The sequence below is a fragment of the Phodopus roborovskii genome, unplaced genomic scaffold, assembly GCF_943737965.1.
Source record: "Phodopus roborovskii unplaced genomic scaffold, PHOROB, whole genome shotgun sequence".
NCBI lineage: Eukaryota > Metazoa > Chordata > Mammalia > Rodentia > Cricetidae > Phodopus > Phodopus roborovskii.
In genome coordinates, this window is record NW_026126567.1 from 19,476,831 (window position 1) to 19,490,543 (window position 13,713).

Below are 13,713 nucleotides of genomic sequence, written 5' to 3' on the forward strand. Positions count from 1 at the left end.
GTTGTTCTCTGACCTCCAAACTCATGCCCCACCCATTCCCAACACACACAAGATAAATGAGTTAATCTTAAAAAATTTGAAGGGGACTATTTGAACATGGACATAGAAATGTGCACGCGGAGAGAAATCCTTGTGAAGACTGGAATTAGGTTGCTATGAGCCAAGCAGTTTTTGGCACTACCAGAAGCTGGGAAACAGGAAGCTTCTCTTCCCTAAGGCTCAGAGAAAGCACGATCTTGCCCACACTTGGATTGCTGACTTCCACTCCCTCTGGGCCTATGGGGCCCATTTTCACTCAATACCACAGCCTTCTATTAGGGGAAGATATAGGGTAGTGGGTGGGTATTGAACCCAGGGCCTTGGACACGCTAATAGGTACTTTCCCACAAGGTATAGTCCCAGCGCCTTCCTTTTCCCTTTTATTGACTGTATTCTAAATTGTGGGACTGGCAAAATTTACCATTTAAATGTTTGATGACAATCAAAAAGATACATTATTAAAATTAATTCTAAAGCACTTATAATAATAAAAAAATTATCCTCAATTCTGTTTCAATCCCCAGTTTCAATTTTTAAAGGCAAGTGTTTTCAATTGTTTGGTTCTTCCTACTGGTGTCTGTCCCTTTATTTGTGAGTCCTGTGCCTGCACATCTGTTATGGGAATTACCAGTTTTGTATACTTTCTTCCGCCTCTGTGTTATGACAACCAAGAATTTTGGTTTCTGACACCGATACCCGCCATGAACACTTTCTGTTTTATCATCTTCATGATGTAATTATAGAACCATTTTTAGTTATGTAATAGACAGCTAAAATGAACTTTAATGTCTCTGAGGTTCAGTGAAGTTTCCAAAGCTGGGAATAATAGGCATTAAGAACCCTCATATCCTAAGCAGAGAGTCTTCACAATCCCTGTAGGGTTTGCAAATGAGATGGCTTCCAAGTGACTCTTCTAGCCAAGGCCACTACATACCTCCTGTCCAGAAAGGACATGGTTGAGAATTTCCTGGGGCTTTGCTTTGGACAGTGGCATTGGTGTTGTGTTCCCCTCTCTACTTGTAGTACTGAATGTGTAAAGAATACCTATCTTCCTTCTATCTTAGGCCAAATGACTGAGTCCCCAGGGACTCCCTAGAGACCAGTCATCCTCACTAGGAGTTTGGGAGGACTCATACCTGGAAATTGGCAAAGCAGAAGGTTCAGGTGGACCAGGATTTTCAAGCTGTCGTGGAGAAGAAGCATAGTTTTCTGTGGGTCAGAGCCTATAGAAGAAAACTTTCAACACACACACACACACACACAAAATACCATCCAGAAGGGTGAAAAGTGACTTCAACAAACAGGAGACCATAAGCCAGCTCTCTGGCCAGTACACCTGAAACATCCCCAATAACTAGACAGGTCTTGTGAGTTGGACTTGGTCATGATACCCTCCAAGAAGATGATCATGGCAGAGGATGCCATGCAAGTCAAGAGCTTGCAACACCATCATATGCAAGCTTCCATGTCTTCCTGAACCCTGGAAAATCACAGACAGCCCAGTGAGGAAGATGGAGTGTAAGGACACTCACTCACTCGGTGCCCAAGGTTGCCAGGTCTAACTAAGATGGTTCAGCATTATGATTATACTTGCCACTCTTCAGGGAGCCTGCATCCACTTTCCATACTCACAGTGAGAGGTTCAAAACCATCTGTAACCCTAGCTCCAGAGAAACCAGCGCCCTTTCTGCTGTCTGCAGGCAGCTGCCTGTAGATGACATACACGCATGTGCACAGACACACACACACACACACACACACACACACACACACACACACACACCCCAACACATGCACACACTCAGATAAGGTAAGTCTGAGAATACCTGGATGCCTAGCTAGCTTTCTGTCTGCACAGTGAGTGCAGTTTTTTGTTTGTTTGTTTGTTTTTTGGTGAGGAAAATCCTGTGTGTTATCTGGGACCTGGTTCCCCTAAAAGAATGTGTTCTTCCCTTGAATTTGCATCCAGATGGGCAGGCTGTATTTCATTTGGCATTCCCTAGCCACACTTCTTGCCCATCACAAACTTGAAGCCGTGTCAGCCCAAACTCTTGGCAAGGAGACATAAAAATTGGATCAGAACTGGGTGTTATGATATTAGACTAAAATGGACTTTGAGTTCCCCCCAGCAGGAGGTGTGGGGAGACTATTCACTAATAACACAAGAGTACTTAGAAAGGTCATAGAAACTACTGATTCTGCATCTGTGGGGTTGAAGAACTGAGGTGACAGGGAGGACTGTAGCTAGAACATTCTGAGTCCATTTTGTTCACTGAGCCAGTTACTTTTAGAGTATTAATATTACATAAATATTATTTGTGGTCAAGCCAGGCCATGGATCAGATTGCATTTCTTATACAACTTTTAATTTTTTTCCCCTCTAACCATCATCTAGTCAAAGCATTTTTCCCTTTCAAAAGCCATTTGTGTTTTTTTTTTTTCTGGGAACTGCTTATTCAGGTTCTCAGCTGGGCTATTGAGTGTTTCCACTCACTCATTTTTAAAAGTTCCTTTATAGGCAAAAACAAGATAAAAAAAAAATAAGAATAAAAAAATAAATAAAACAGAAAGACAGCTCTTCTCTTGGAAAATTGGAAATGATAAGTGACAGTTGGAGCTTTTTGTTTTACTTTTTGAATTTATTTGTACTTTTACATATCTATATCCATACTTACACCTATATCTATATATAGATAGGCCTTTGATCACACCCCCATTTTAGCTTCTTATTCTCCCACAGAAACCCTTCTCCTCCCAGTAAGTATCTCTACACGCACTCACGCTCATGTCTTGTTTGTGGCCTAACACATTTTATTAGAGCGTGGGCAGGGAGTTATTTACTTGAACAAAAGCAATTTAGCAATGTCTATACCACTGAGGAATATGACTTCTCATCTCCAAGGAACCATTAACTGTCTACTACTCCTTTGGAAAGAGTGGGCCCTTATGAGCCCTTTCCTCATCCACAAGGGGATATTGACCTGCCCAGTCCTGGGTCAGTAGGATGGCTGCAGCTGCTGGAAGTTCACAGGTACAACAGCCATGACAAAATGACCAGAAGCATGTCTCACAGCAAGTCTTCTCATCATTTGGCTCCTACATTCTTCTTACCCCCCTCCCCCATTCCTAGATTTCCTTGGGCCTTGGCTGAAGTAATTGCGTGCAAGGGGATACAGAAAGAAACTGCCCATATGACTGCTCCATGATATGTGACAGAGAAAGACAGAGTGATTTGAAAGAAAATGGCCCCCGAAAGGAGTAGTACTATTAGGAGGTGTGGCTTTGTTGGAGTAGGTATGGCCTGGTGGGAGGAAGTGTGTCACGGTGGGGGTGGGTTTTGGGGTCTCTTTTGCTAAATCTTCCCTCAGTGTGACTGTCAGTCAACTTCCTGTTGCCTGAACAATGTAGGATTCCTAGCTATTTCTCCACCACCATGTCTGCCTGCACACCGCTACGCATGATCCCTGTCATGATGATAATGGACTGAACCTCAGAAACTGTAAGCAAGCCCAATTAAATGTTTTTTTAATGAGTTGCCATGGGCATGGTATCTTTTAATTCACATCAATAAAAACCCTAAGACAGGCAGCTATATACTTGTCACAAGGCATGAGAAGGGAAGGGTGGGAGCTACCACTGGTTTGTCTCAGCTGTAGGAGAGTGTGAAGACTTGGTAGAACATGCCATTTCCCTTGATAAGTAGGTGAAACATCACAAAACTAGAGGAAATAACTCTCAACATAATCACATAATTATTGCAGCCATGATTTTTAAAAAGAAAGAAAATGGTTCCTCTTTTTTGTTGTTATTATTATAGCCATGCATATTTACGAACTCACAGAGTATATAAGGGTTGGTCCCATCTGTGGTCTGGAACCATCTCCTAAGAGTGTGGGAAGGACATTTCTATGTACTTCCTCCTGTATTCCTACATTGGCCACATATGGATAATGTATAGCATTACATGGCGTCATGTTTGTCTGGCATTTTTTTTTATAACAAAAACATTATGTATTCACTCTTGCTGTGAATTCACAGTCCTAGATTTGGTTTTGTTTTCTGGGGATTCTATTTGTTTGTTTGCTTGCTTGCTTTCTTTTATTAGATAAGGGCTTACTAGGTTGCCCAGGCTCTCTTCATACTCATGGTAAGCCTACTGCCTTGGTAGAGACATTGATTTTTTTTAATGAAACATTTATCAGAGGTATATTGGATCCATTAAATGTAATCGGCTGGCTATACTTCATAACTCAGAACAGCCTGGAGCCGAGACTGGATGCAAGACAGGGAGCCATGGGAAAACCGACATTTACCAGCCAGAGGCCTTAGCAAGTGACTCGGGTTGTCTAGCTTTCAAATTCCTCCTGTGCCTGAAGGAAACTGGGAGCTCAACAGAACTGCCACCCAAAGCCCAGCACCATGTCAGCAATGTCACTGTCCCTTGGCAGACATTTATATTCTCTCCCACGAAGCTTTGAAAAGCCTGCTTGACAGATCATGGATTGATCTGTACACTGACCAGATTTTTATCTTAACACCATTCTGTCACTGAAGCAAGGAGCCACCCAGATGAACTCACATGCCTTTGCTCACACTGGTCCAGTTTTAATGCAGAGCCGTCCAAGAAGCTGTCTTCCCAGTGAGCACAGAAACAGGAACAGAGCAAGCATGCAGGACGTCGTCAATGGAAGGATGACATCACTGACACTAAGCAGGACTGGCGTTCGTGAGACACGCACAGGCTTTTTATTCTAGGGCCTGGGATTCTGAACAGCAGCTCTTATTCCTACATGTCATTTATCCTAAGAAGTAAGTAAATTACACCATGAAGCAGGAGCCTGTCTCACTGCAGTCTTAAATTGAATTTATAAATAAAAATACCAACAGGAGAACATCCTGGGCTCTTCTGAGAAATTATTGACAAACGGGGGCTCGGTTGACAGCTAATCTGAAATGCAATTCTTGGGTCTGTTGTTCTCTATAAACATTTCCAAATCTGCATTTTAATGTCTGCATTTGGGAGAATGTTTAATTTCCCACAAGAACAAAGGGATTCTTTGAAAGGAATTATATGTGAAAGTTAGTTGAGTGCTTTTGCCACCATTTACAAGGAGTTTATATGCAGTGACAGTAGCCTGAGCAGTGACAATGACCTTACACTATTCCCGTTATTTCAGAGATGCCACAGAGACCAAACTTCACCAGCCAGAGGAGGACAAACTAAACATGCCTGTGCAGTCATCAAATCAGAAACGATAAGATCATGAGCACAATGGAGGAGGGGGGGTAAGATTTTAATCTTTCCAATCTGGTCCAACTTGACGGCGACTCCAGGGTAATGTCGTCTGAAGACGAATGAATGCCCCACAGTCTGCACCGTGGTCATAACAGCTATTTCCTGGTGTGGGCAAATGCCATGCAACCAAGACACAGGACAAATGATCACATATAAAGGAGAAAAAAGCCGACAAGCACGAATCACCTACAACTTCCTTAGGAAAAGTTTGACTTAAAGGAATACTTACAGCAACTATTGACTTGGAAACGTTTAAAGGGCTGGGCTCTATATTAACAACAGGACCGGGAGAAAAAGCCTGTGACATGGTGCCAAAGTCTTCTAATCACCTTTGTTGCTGTTGTTGTGGAGGTAGTCTCACTATGCAATTCTGGCTGTCCTGAAACTCCTTATGCAGATCAGGCTGGCTCTGTCCCCAGAGTGCTAGGGTTAGAGGTATGAACTCCCACACCCAACTACACTTTTTATTGTTGTCTCAATGCTGGGAATTGAACCCAGGGCCTTACATGTGGTAGGCAAGTTCTCTGCCCTTAAGCTACAACCCCAGTCCTATCTTTAAAACTGTTATTATATATATTCAGGCCTTCGAGTCTATCTTTATCAACTAAGCCGTCTCGCCAGCCCCAAACTGCCTTCTCCCTATTAGTGTTGCTCCCAGCCTTGAGCAGGGAAGCCTCTGTTTCCACGAGAAATGGCTTCATCTCTAGTCAGAGTGTTGAGAATAAGCAGCTGTGGTGTGCATGCCTGACCTTAGACAGGATAAGAGTATTACTGTCAGGTCCAAAGGAAACTTCAGTTCCCCAAACTCCGAAAGGCAGTCCCCACACCTGGAAATGAGCTCAAGCTGCACCATAGGAGGGTTTCTGGCAGCTGGATAAAAGCCAGCATCTCTCAGGAATTTGTGAAAGTGGTTCCCATCTGCCAAAAGGAGTCATTCTCTTACCTCTGCAGAGGGGACATATGACTGGCTACCCATGGTGCCTGTCAGCTTATCAAAGCCCATGCTGGTCTCCAGGCTCCTCAGCATCACAGGTACCTGTTGTTCATTTCAACATCCACACTAGCATCCTAGCTCTTCTCACATTTTCCTCTACCTTAAACTCCCCCCACTCACAGGGTCCCCCCAGCTCACAGGCTCCCTACCAGGTCACAGGCTCTCCCCCAGCTCACAGGCTCCACCGCCCAGCTACTCATCCTTCTTATAACCTAGCTAGTTCACTAGTCTCTATTTTTGGTATTCTCACTATACTCCATCCATCCATCATTTATCTGTCATCTATTATTTATCCATCTACCATCAATCTCTACACATCCAAATATCTATCTACTGTCTATCATCTACCTACCTATCATCTATTTACCTACCTATCATATATATATAATATATATATATATATATATATCTCATCTATGTATGTATCATCCATCTATCTATCTCATGTTCCTGACCTACAATTCACAGTAAGAAAACACATCTATATATCCATATTTCTGAGTCAGTACTTTACTACATTATCTGGGCTAGTCTTGAACTTTTGGTCCCTTTGGCTCAGCCTCCTGAGTGCTCTGATTACAAGCATACATGATCCCATGCCCAGATATAATCTTAGAACTAAGGCTAGAGCAGGCATGAGGCAGGAATACATGCTTGGTGGCCTCTCCTTGGTTTGAGGAGAGGCCCTTTGGCGAGGGACGGTGAGCAAGGAGAATTGGGAGTTCAGGACACCTCTCTATGAACTATTCCAGACCTCGAAATGGTTCTCATTCTACAGAAAAATTCACAAGTGTCATTCATTATACCTGCATTGAAAAACTGTGGCGTGACCTGAATATTAATTAAGCACCACAGGAAATAGAGTCTTCTCTAGGTCGGGATGATCAGAACAGCGTGTCAGCTGCTTCCTATTAATTACTTATTTTCTGTATTTGTTCACCCTGCACTCATCACATGTCAAGCGGTGGTAAGAATCCTATTAGGGAACTCACTGAATGCCCCAAATAGACTGGGGATGTTACATAATGGATGGAAGTTCATGATCTTTCTATCTTCAGAGGCTTTTTGTTTCAGCAGGACTCACATCTTACTGGTGACAGTCATTATGAGTAGAATGTCTGTGTGAGCTTCTGGAACATTGTGTCCAGGTGATATTTCAGACCTTCTGGTAGACCTTACTAAAAATATAACACCTTGCCGCAGCTACTACCCAGTGCTGAAGGAGCAGAGACTCCAGCATGTTGTACTTAGAACCCAAGACCACGGCTGAGGAAGACATTGCTCCCACAGCCCCGGCAGAGAAAAGCAACCCTGCCTGGGACATCTTGGATATTCATGCTACTTTTAGGAGGTGTGGGAGACTTTTTAAAATGATTTTTTTATTTGCATTGGTACAGCTGTGTAAGGGCATTGGATTCCCTGGAACTGGAGTTATAGAGAGTTGTGAGCTGTCATGTGGGTGCTGGGAATTGAACTCAGGACCTCTGGAAGAGCAGCCAGTGCTGTTAACTGCTGAGCCATCTCTCCAGCCCCTGTGGAGGACTTCTTGTAGCCATAGAAGGCTGGCATATCTGGCTGTAATGGCCCATGGATATCCAGCTGGAGGACCAAACTGACCCAGTTATAGCCAACAACAGTGAGAACTATGGGATGGATGAGCCTCCAAAACTGACAGAAAGGGAAAGTCAAGGATAGTAGCTAGCAGAGCTCCTGGGTAGTTAGGACTATGGCTGCCTTAGGCCAAGAATATCAAAGGAAGGAGACAAACAAATGAAAGATCAGCCTTGAATGTTGCCACTGGTAGGTCAATCATGCTCCAGTGGTAGGTCACACATCATGTATGTGTGCCCAACACAGATTAGACACAAGGGTGGACACAAAGTTGGTGGGTGGGGAAGGGCCTGGGGGTTGATCTGGGAAGAGCTGGGAGATGGGTGAAAATGCTAAAAAATCATTGCGTGAAATCCTCAAGGAACTAATAAATACCTTTTAATTAAAGAACAAGGCATGGTGGCACAAACCTTTAATCCCAGCCCTCAGGAGGCATAGGTAGGAGGAGCTTTCGAGTTCTAGGATAGCCAGGACTACATAGAGAGACCCCATTGAATAGCTGGGAATGTAGCGTAGTTGGTAGACCAGTTACCCAGCATGTGCAAAAACTTGGGTTCAAGCCCCCAAACCATTCATGTTGCATGTGGCGCCAGATGCCTACAATCCCAGCATTTAGAGAAGACACCGTGTTCAGAAGTTCAAGGTCATCTTCTGCTACATAATGATTTCCAGGCCAGCCTAGGCTACATGAAACCCTTCCTAAAATAAAATAAAGCCAAAGCATATCCCCAAACCCACCATGGGCTATTTACTTGGAATTCTCACAGTGAGGTGTCTGGAGTAAGGAGCCCCCTGGATTCTCCTGCACACAGAGAGAAGCTGGCCTCGGCCCAGCTGTCCACTACACAGAGCTTCCCACAGCCTCTGTGTTGATTTGGATTTCAGTGTACTTCCACTAATGGCCATTGCTGCCATCTGGAGAACATATCACTCCACCATTCTGTGTCTTCGGTTTCCCCTGCTCAGTGACTATTTCTCAGAGTTCCTTTGTTCATCGGGACCTTAAGAATTTTGAAGTCTCTTGCCTATGTGCCTGGTGAAATACTTCTCTACTTAGATTGATCTGGTATTTTGTTTGTGGTTAGACTGGGCTTTTGGTGGAGGAATACCACGGAAGTCTGGTAGCCTTCTCATAGCCAAAGCCCACACATCCATGTGGCATGTCATCACTGAAGCTACCCTTGGTCACCAAGTTTCTCCACTTGAGATCTCTCTGCCCCGTCCTCCGATCTCCGATGATATATATATAATTTTTATTTTTTTGGGGGGGGAAGCAAAAGCCATAGCTGAAGGGGAGGCAAGAACTAAATCTGCTTCCTGGGGACTGGAGCTTCTGTGCAAAGCACTTGGCATTGTTAGAATTCTTCTGTGAGAGATGTATCTTCCCTTTTCCACTGTGGCTGGGGGTGGGGTATTTATATTGTGCCCCAGTTGCAAACCAATCCAGTGCTGTTCATTTCATCAATGGCCATGAGACACAGCGCATCCCTGGGTTTCAACTCTGTTATTTTCAGCATGTTGAGATGCTGTAGGCTCGCACCCATCCTGTCCTTGTGCAGGAACCAGCCATTTTTGGAGTTCTTGCTTTTTGGAGGACAGATTTACTTATGTATACATGCTCATCCATGTTACATTACATGTACCGCACGCATGTAGGGACCCACAGAGGCCCAAACTGGAGTTAAATATTGTTTTGAGCTGCCACTGGGGTGCTGGGGAAAAGACTCCTCTGGAGCAGTAAGCACTCTTAACTGCTGATCCCATCTCTCAAGTCCTGTAGTTTTACTCTCATCAGGACCACCTGCCCACAAACAATGAAACAGGGACTTATTACCAATTATAAAAGCCTCCTCCTTGGCCTTCTGCTTGCTGAGATTATAGTCTGCATTGTCCCACACTGCTTGCTTGCATTTCTTTTTTGAAGCATCAATTCCTGCCTTCTGTCTCCAGAGATTTAGGACCAATTTGTCTAGGGAGGAACCCAATAACATGGTTTTACTGTTATTTTTAATAAAGTAAGACAGGGCTGGGAGTGTAGCTTGGGAATAGAGCCCTTGCCTAGCATGGGCTCTGTGTTCAGCCTTCAGGCCTGAAAAACAACTATGTCCAGCAATACATGCTATGGTAAAAGTGAATTTAAACAATGCAAAGGTTTTACACACAGACACACACACACACACACACATTTTTATTCTGAATTTTTGTGTAAATGAGTGTGTGAACTGCCTATTCATGCTCCTGTCCTTTTCTCTTGTGGCATTAGCTATAATCCATTATAATCTCTCTTGTTTTCTCTTCCAGTTTATTCTTTTTCTTTTCTTTTTTTTTGGGGGGGGTATAGGGGTTCATATAGCACAGAGTAGCCTTGAACTCCTGATATTTCTGCCTGTGTCTCCCAAATGCTAAGATTACATGTTTTTGTTTCTTTATTCTGTTTTTCTTTACCATGACCGATGACAGACAAATGACTCCAAGGGGGGAAAGCTGCATTTCAGCTCACACTATGGCAGTCAGGAATCAGAGAGAACCTCTGCACTCTAGGGGCTCTCTGCTTTTCCTTGGACTTCCTTGGGGGCTCCAACCATACATCAGGGTGGAGGATCTTCACCCCTTAGCTAACCCCTTCTAGAGATGCTCCCTGCAGCCCTTACAAATGCCCAGGCATATCTCAGTTTAGTCAAGTTGATAATTAAGATTAACTGTAAGCCTTCGTCAAGCTCACACCCAAGCATATCTCCCTAAACAATAAAACTCTGTTTCTGGCCCTGAAGAGGCCCATGCCCTTCCCATAAGGCAGAATGCATTCAGTTCATCTCCAAGTGGTCTTGTAGTTTTAATGGTTCCAATAATAGTCCAAGTCTCCTCCAGGAGTCAAGGCAAATTCTTAGCTGTGATCCCTGTAACAACAAAACCAAATTACGTATTCCCAAAACAGCAGCACAAACTAGACTGGCCTTTTTGAGATAGGAAAGGAGCAAAGGAAAATTGAACCAAAGCAAGACCCAAGCCCAGCAGGGCAAATGCAGCTCTGTGACTGGCGTCCTGATCTTCCTGATTGTGTGGCGTTGATTTGTGACCTCCAGCAGGTGTCAACAGCTGGCCTCTGTGGTCTGGGCAGTCTCAGTCCACAAGACCTGTCTTTGACTGATTCTGTTTGCTGCCTGCGGCTTTTTGGTGATAGACATTCCAAGCTCTTGACCTTTTTAACATCCCAGGGGTCCTCGCCCTTACAGCTTCACACATCATTGTTGCGGGGGAGGAGCTATCTTCAGGAACTCACACCCTGTTGTGCAGCAGCCTGCTCTCCCAAGCCTTGCTTTGAGATCAGTGTGGGAGCCTCCATGAGCTGTAGCTCTTACATTCTGTGGCTGCAAAACCAGCACCACAGGACAACCCTAAAGTCTGCCACCAGCTCCAGCAGTAGGTAGGTAGCTAAATACCACCATCTTTTGCCACAATGGCCCAAGTGTCCGGGTGGATGAGCATGGAGGAATATTTTACTACGTAGCCCTGTGTGAGCAGGCCACCCTAGAATTCTCTTTTCAAAGCAGAGCCTTTCCAGTGAGTGTCTAGCTTTATCCCCAAAGCAGATAACCTGGCCAGTTCCCCAGAGGCCTTCAAGATGTCTCTATTATCCCAGTGCAAAGCACTTGTCTTTTCCATCTCTGCAGCCACTGTGCTCTCCTTGGCATCAACTTTATTGTACTTCATTTCCGGTAAGTTTTCAAACTACTTTTAAAGAGAATCTTGTCTCCCTGCCTGAAAGCAGCTGGTGATAAGTCCACCACAGCCTGGATGCTAGATCTAGATTGCCTTGAAATCTACTCTGCTGGAACAATCAGTCTACCAGTTTTAAACCTAGACTCTGTCGGTGAAGAGATACCATGACCACAGCATCTCTTACAAAGGAGAACATTTAACTGGGGCTGGCTTACAGGTTCAGAGGCTATGGCAGGGCATGCAGTGTGTAGGCAGACGTGGTGCTGGAGAGGGAGCTGAGAGATCTACATCTGGGTAAGTAGGCAGCAAGAAGAGAGAGCCACAGGGCCTGGCTTGAGCTTCTGAGACCTCAAAGCCTACCCTGCAGTGACACACTTCCTCCAACAAGGCCACACCTCCAATAGTGCCTCTCCTATGAGTGAGGCACTTGTTATGGTAAAGTTTATGGGGACCTTGATGGGGACCTTGACAGATTCCATGGCAGGCAAGGGTGACCTAGGAGGAGGGACAAACATGCTGGGCAGACAGAGCTTAGTAAGAAGTTTTATTAGAAAGGGGAAGGGAGGGGAGGAGGGGAGAGGAGAGAAGAGAGAGGAGAGGAGAGGAGAGGAGAGGAGAAGACAGGGAAAGTCCTGGTTGCCCCCAGTGGAATAGTGGGAAAGAGACAGCGGTGACATGTTGGAGAAGAAGATGTTGGTGCAGGAGGGTCACAATATATCCCAGTCAGTGACTGAGAAGGGCAAGCTGGGGTAGGGTAGAGGAGGAATCTTGGGGGCTGACCCCTTCATACTCTTTAGAATGGACAGGAAAGCTGACTCTAGGGTGGATGGAAGGTCTGAAGACACTGTTCAGTGGGACAGAACTTGGCTAGAATTACAAGGTTGGATATCCATCACACACACACACACACACACATGCACACACACACACACGCACGCACGCAGTGTACACACACAGCTGGCAATATTGAGAAGTACACAATAGGGCAGTTTCTACATTACTATGGACTCAGTACACTTAAGTGCTAAACTGCCAGACCATGTGTCCTCCACCTTCCTTTCATGAGGGCTGTGTACAGGAGGGCTGTGTTAGAGGTTACAACATTATGTACTTGTATGAAAATTACTTAGGAAATCTAGTGTCACAGATAAGGAACTCATACCAATAAAAATAAAAGGAAGATGGTTGTAGTGGCATACACCTTTAACCTCAGCACTCCAAAGGTAGAGGTAGGCAGGTCTCTGTTAGTTCCAAGTCAGCCAAGCCTGCATAGAGAGACCTTGTCTCAAAAAAGAAAAAGAAAAAACTAAGAGAGAAGTTGGTATCAGGGGCTGGGATATTGGTATGATAGGCCTGACCATGTGCTTGTTTGGAGGGATGTGGATCTTGGGACTTCAGATTAGAAAAGCAGTTGAACTTTAAGTGGGCCTTAATGGGCCATCCTATTAGGAGTATGGAAGACCATGGTGCTGAGGGTGATTAGAACCGCAGGGGCCTGGCTGAAGAGATTTCAGAGGAAAAGAATGTTAATATGTGGCCTAGAGACTGTTCTTGTGATATTTTGATGAAGAATGTGGCTGCTTTCTGCCCTTGTCCAAAAAACATCTGCCTGAGGTGAAATTGAAGAGTTATGGGATAACAGCTTTCACAGAGGACATTACAAAACAACCTAGCATTGACTGTGTTGGGATGCTATTTGTAGCCAGTCATATGAACATATAGTACCTTCTTCTGGCTTTCAGAAAAGAAGGTTTGTTGTTGTTGTTGCTTTGTTTTTTTAAGTGAGGGGGAAATGAATACAAACTAGGGGTAATCCAGACATCATTCTCCTGGGGATGAATATGTGGGCACATAGCTACCACTTTCTTTTTCTTTAATGTGCACAGGTGTTTGTACACATGCATGTCAGCATATCTGTGGTTGGTGCCCTTGAATGCCAGAAGAAGGTGTTAGATCCGTTGGGACTGGAGTTACAGATGGTTGTGAGCTGCCATGTGGGTGCTGAAAATTGAACTCAGGTCCTGTGGAAGAGCAGCAAGTGCTCCTAACCAAT